Source organism: Meles meles, chromosome 3 (assembly GCF_922984935.1).
Source record: "Meles meles chromosome 3, mMelMel3.1 paternal haplotype, whole genome shotgun sequence".
NCBI lineage: Eukaryota > Metazoa > Chordata > Mammalia > Carnivora > Mustelidae > Meles > Meles meles.
In genome coordinates, this window is record NC_060068.1 from 158,343,983 (window position 1) to 158,350,368 (window position 6,386).

Here is a 6,386-nt window from a genome sequence, read left to right on the forward strand (position 1 = left end):
ACCTTGTAAGTTAAAGTTTGAAAGTTTGAATGAAGAGGTTAAAATCCAAAATTTTTCCTCTCTGGTTGACTTCTTAATTATGCTCAGTTTCTGTCTGAAGTTTCTCACACTGATGCCCAGTCGAGTGAAGTTTATGTTAGCAAAATGCATCCCTGTTGATGTCCACTGGAATGAGTGTAGTTTTTTTTTTTTTAAGACTTTATTTATTTATTTGACAGAGAGGGAGAGAGAGATCACAAGTAGGCAGAGAGGCAGGCAGAGGGGGAGGGGAAAGCATGCTCCCTGCTGAGCAGAGAGCCCGATGTGGGCTCGATTCTAGGACCCTGGGATCATGACCTGAGCTAAAGGCAGAAGCTTAACCCACTGAGCCACCCAGGCACCCCCAGAACAGCCTTTTCTGCTTTACCAGGCAGACAGAGAGAGAGTGGGGGAGGAGGAGCAGGCTCCCCACTGAACAGAGCACCCGATGCGGGGCTCGATCCCAGGACCCCAGGATCATGACCTGAGCCAAAGGCAGAGGCTTTGGGGCGCCTGGGTGGCTCAGTGGGTTGAGCCGCTGCCTTCGGCTCGGGTCGTGGTCTCGGAGTCCTGGGATCGAGTCCCGCGTCGGGCTCTCTGCTCGGCGGGGAGCCTGCTTCCCTCTCTCTCTCTCTCTGCCTGCCTCTCTGCCTACTTGTGATCTCTCTCTCTCGCTGTCAAATAAATAATAAAATAAAATCTTTAAAAAAAAAAAAAAAGGCAGAGGCTTTAACCCACTGAGCCACCCAGGTGCCCTGAGTGTAGTTCTTTTAAGCCCTCACATATGGAATGAGGTAAGACTCTGATTTGAGACTCTAATGTACCTCTCTTTTAATGATTCCAAAGAGTAAATAGATTCTATGTATAAATAGATTTTACATGAATAACATAATATATAATGTTTATAATATATAAATTTATTCTATAAATAAATTCACAAGACTGTCAGCATAAGTCACATACATACCATATTTTGGGAACTCAAGCAATTCCCAATCCCCCATGATGGCTATAAGTACACAAAGCTTGATTTAGAAACTTATGATTATCAAAGACCAAGGCCATGGGATCTGAGAGAAAACTAGTTGGAGAAATCTTTGATTCCAGCCCTACCAGAAAGCAAATCATTGATGTCAGCTATCTGGAGACCGTAGCCTGAAAACAAATTACATCCAAAAAAAAAAAAAAGAGGTGAATGAGAGAACCATACATTTAATATACATAGAAGAAAAATGTCTCCTTCTCTGGAGGATGGCATTTGAGACATTCCTAGCTTCTTGCAAAGTTACCATGTTTTATCTAAGGTTCTTTTCTTAGCTGACCACTGACTTCCAGCCTCTTAGTTTATATCTCCCTCTGTGTTCCTGGCCACTCAGTGTTCTGTCTGGTGACAAAGCTTTCATACTCTCTCTTGAACATTTTTGGTCCTGGGCTCCCCTTGCTGTAGATATTCTAGTCTGTGCAGGGCTGAGATTCAGAAGAGATGCCCTAGGAAAGCTCTTGCCTTTGTTCAGCACCAACATTCCTTGGGACTCAAGGGCCTGTTTTTCCTAGTCCCCACTGTGGTTTTAGCTGGAGCCTCCTGCAGCAGATTCTGAACCAAAGCATTCTCCTAGAGGCCTGGAGAGGGCCCATGCCTCTGCCATCTGTTCTCCCTCAAACCCTAGGCTTTCGTTAGCTTTGCATATTTTTGAGGTCCTGTCTTTGAATTTTAGGTCTTGAATTACTTTCTTCTGCCTGATCTTTTTCTGTAGTAATGAGATAAACCTCTGGGGTTCCATATCCCCTGTAGTTCCCATCCTCCTTCTGGATGATTCCAAGCCATTTAGCTAGTTATTTATGTCCATTCACTCTCTTCTCTGACTCCCATGTGGCTGGTAATGCTAACTGGGCCTGAGGGCCTTCATCCCCACCAACATTTTGCTTTCTGGCCCAGATATTGTTTTTCTAACATAATCACCTGGAATTCATCTTGTGGGGTCCCTGAGAGAGAAACATTAAATCAGTGAGTTCTGGGTTTCCTGAAAGCATTCATTTTCAAACAAATGACAACAGCAAACAAATTCTAATATCATCTTCCTGAATCAAGCAATTCCATCCTGGGTGTAGGTATTGGGAGAAAAAAAAAAATCCCTCTACCCTTTCTAAGTTTTTAACTGAGACCCCTGTAATAAAAGACACATTAACATGAGAAAGACAAAGAGAAGTCTATTAACATGTATACCTCATGTGCACATGGGAAATAGCCAGGAGAAAATGAGTAACTCCTAGAAGGGACTTTAGAATTCAAGATTAAATACTATCTTAATAGGGAAAGGGGCAGAGGGATGTAGGCCTCCGGCAGAGAGTAAATGATTGTGGGGAAAGATGAATGGGCCCTTAGAAGAACAGATGGAAGGTATGTAAGTTCATGACAAAATTTGTCATTTTCTCTTTCAATTCCACCTAGCTTATGCTCTGAGATAGTTCCTGATCTTTTAGCAGGCATCAGAATCTCCTGGAAGGCTTGTTGCTGGGCCCTACCCCTGGAACTTGCAAGAAATAGGTCTGGGGAAGAGCCAGAGTATTTGCATTTCTATCAAGTTCCTAGTGACCTTCATGCTGATGCTCTGGGGACCACATATTGATGCCAAGGCTCTCAGATCTCAATCTTTTCGTAGACAATCTCTTCATTTATTTTGCTTGCATTCTTCCACTGCTATATCCTAAAGCAGATTTTTTTTTTTTTTTTTTAAAGCAGGCTCCATGCCCAGCATGGGGGCCAACACAGGCTAGAACTCACAACCCTGAGATTAAGACCTGAGCTGAGATCAAGAGTCAGACGGTAACTGACAGAGCCACCCAGGCACCCCCTAAAGCAGATTTTCAGACTCACTTGAAACAACTAGTTCTTCTTTGACTCTTTGACTTTTAATCGCCTTTTAGCTTTTGTCTTTGTAGTAATTCTATTGAGTTGTTCTACTTTAACCCAAAAGGTTGGCATAGTTGCTAATAAGATACTTTTCTATTTTGACTGAGTGGTGGATATTGGTAGTCACTTGAGTACTTTTTTATATTTTTTTAATTTTAAAAACATTTTATTAATGGGGCACTTGGGTGGCTCAGTTAAGCATCTGCCTTCAGATCAGGTCATGGTCCCAGGATCCTGGGATTGAGTCCCACGTCTGGCTCCCTGCTCAGTGGGGAGCCTGCTTCTCCCTCTCCCTCTCCCCCTGCTCATGTTCTCTCTCTCTCTCTGTGTCAAATAAATAAGATCTTTAAAAATAAAAAAAGTATATTACACACCCATGCACAAGCATGCTCACATACAGACACATTCATTCTGATGATGGAGCTATATTTTTTGAGTCTCTAAAATCCAAAGTCAGGGGCGCCTGGGTGGCTCAGTGGGTTGAGCCGCTGCCTTCGGCTCAGGTCATGATCTCAGGGTCCTGCGATCGAGTCCCGCATCGGGCTTTCTGCTCAGCGGCAAGCCTGCTTCCCTCTCTCTCTCTCTCTGCCTGCCTCTCTGTCTACTTGTGATCTCTCTCTCTCTGTCAAATAAATAAATAAATAAATAAATCTAAAAAAAAAAAAAAAATCCTTAAAATCCAAAGTCATGGTCAGAGGTTATATAATTGGTCAGCATGGTAGAAGTGACTCTTAACCTGTAGACAAGCCAAACAAATCTAAGAGGTTAGTTGCTTGACCCTAAAAGCTGATATAAAAGTGACTGCATTTCAAACTGTTTTCAAACAGTCAAGGGCAAAATGAACCTTGGCCCTGTCCTTCCTACAACAGCAACAAAGCCTGATGCCAGCAGCCCTGGTTGTGCCAGGAGCACGATCTCTCCGTGTGTTGTTTTCTGTTCTTCTTTTTTTTTTTTTTTTTTAAGATTTTATTTCTTTATTTGACAGACAGAAATCACAAGCAGGCAGAGAGGCAGGCAGAGAGAGAGGGGGAAACAGGGTCCCTGCCGAGCAGAGAGCCTGATGTGGGGCTCGATCCCAAGACCCTGGGATCATGACCTGAGCCTAAAGCAGAGGCTTTAACTCACTGAGCTGCCCAGGCACCCCTTGTTTTCTGTTCTTAAAGCCAGTCCCAGTCTACTGCTCAAGGTTCCAAGTTGTTGGGTTTTTAGAAGGCGACTATTTATACAGTTCTTTATTCCCATCCCAAAACAGAAGCAACCAAAGAATAGACAGTAGACCACAGCGTCTGCTTTTTCACTGCTGAGCACTGGATAGAACACGGATTCAAATCATTGGCTACAAGCGGTTCAGCCTATGATTAGGTAGATGGTGGAAGTAGATAGGCTTCCTCATTCATTTACTACTGTGTCAGGCAGTAGAAAACGGGTCAAAATGCATCATCCCTGAGGGTCATCAAAAAAGAGAAAAAGGAAAGAACTTGGCTGAGCATGTCCAGTTCTTTCTTCCAGATTCACTAATCATAGACATCCCCCTCTTCCCATAGAAAGGTCTGAATAAGGGGACAGGGATGGGACTCTAATTTCCTCTCATTGGAATATGAGACCAGATAAAAATGGAAGTTCCTCATATACTATGGGCCAACCAGAGTTTTTTTTAACACCTCCCCATTGATTGTCTGCAGTCTTTCACACAATGAACGGGTGCCAGGGAAGAGCGTGTATGTTTCACAGCACACATGCAAGTGTCCTCAGGCAAGCCATCTGGAAACTGAATGTATAAACATTACAAAATTTAATAAAGACTGACAATTTGCTTTGCAAAAAGGCCAGACATGATTTGCACTTAAGCCAGAATGTGTGCAAATAATTGTTTCCCCTATCTTCATCAATGTTGGTTATAAGTGATCTTTTACATTGTTGCCAATAGGACCGGTAAAAAGGATATTTTTGTTTTGGTTTACTATATATGGCTCTATCCCTGGGGAGCATGAACAACTTTTTATGGTTTTGGCCATTTGTATTTCCTCTTCACAGAACTGTCTGTTCATTTCCTTTGCCCATACTTATATCAGGTTATCTTTCCCTTATTAGTTTATAGGCATTCTTTATATATTTTAGATGTTAATATTTTGCCTTTTGTATTTGTGATAACTATTCTTTCTAGTCTTTTGCTTGCTTTGTAAATTGAGTATGTATCTTTGGTAGTACAGAAATTTTATTTTTATCAGGTTGTCATAATTTACTGTTTTTTTCTTAATTTAAAAATTTTTATTTATTTTAAGTCATGTCCACATCCAATGTGGGGCTCAAACTCACAACCCTAAGATCAAAAGTCTCATGCTCCTCCAACTCAGCCAGCCAGGTACCCACATAATTAATTAATTAATTTTGAGTGAGAGAGAGTAGAGCAGGGGGAGGGGCAATGGGAAAAGGCGGGGGGTGGGGGGAATTCCAAGCAGGCTCCATGCTTAGCATAGAGCCTGACTCTGGGCTCAGTCTCAGGACCCTGAGATTATGACCTGAACCAAAATCAAGATGTGGACACTTAACCCATTGAGCCACCCAGGCACCCTAAATATCCTGTGTCTTTAGGAAAAGACTGAATTATGTTTAGGTCCCTTTGTTTTTAAGACTGTTAAGTTCAATATTTTAAAGCAATTTCTATTTTTTAAAAGTGGTTAAAATAAACCATTTTGGCACTTGAAGGGGCAAGTTTCCATTACATGGAAATATCAGTTGTGTGGGATCTTGATTTTCACACAATGTCAGTACACTGAGTGTTGGTTGCTATGACTATGGTGGAACCAAGCTCATAAATGCAGAGCAAGGAAGACCTTACCTGTCATTTTAAAGAAATTTGAGAGAGACCCAAGAGCTTAATTTTTCCACGCCGGGCCTGGCTGCTGCATTTCACTGCCTGAACCTACAGCCCCTTCCATGACAAGCTGCAGCCTCTACTCTGTGCTCAAGTTCTCAGCCTTGGTGCTTCCTGCCAGAGACAGAAATTCATGGCCTTGTAACCTGAGCTTCCACAAGCTCATATTTTAGCCTGGGGGTAGAAATCAAGGAATATGTATCAAAGTAAGAGGAACAAAGGAACAGTCTTGGCTGTACGGTCCTATCGTGGAGATTGTACTCTTCTCCCTCAAGATGTTTCCATGGTAACACACTTGTGCCTCTAAACAGCTCTGATGGGCCCTGTAGGGTATTGGGTTACTGCTCCTTCACTTCCTCCCAGCAAGAAAAGAAACATCCAGAGCCTTTGCTGATCGACTTCGTGACTTCCCAGTACGGTGACTTTTCATGCCTCATTGATGTCAAACTGGACTCTGGGGTTTGTTTGTCAATGGAACATTCGTGAATGTCACCGAAGCAGAGGCTTTAAATGTGCTTGCAAGGTCTGGTGTGGCTTCCTGGACCTCAGCCGTGTGCCAGGAGAAGCTGCTGGTCCAAGCGT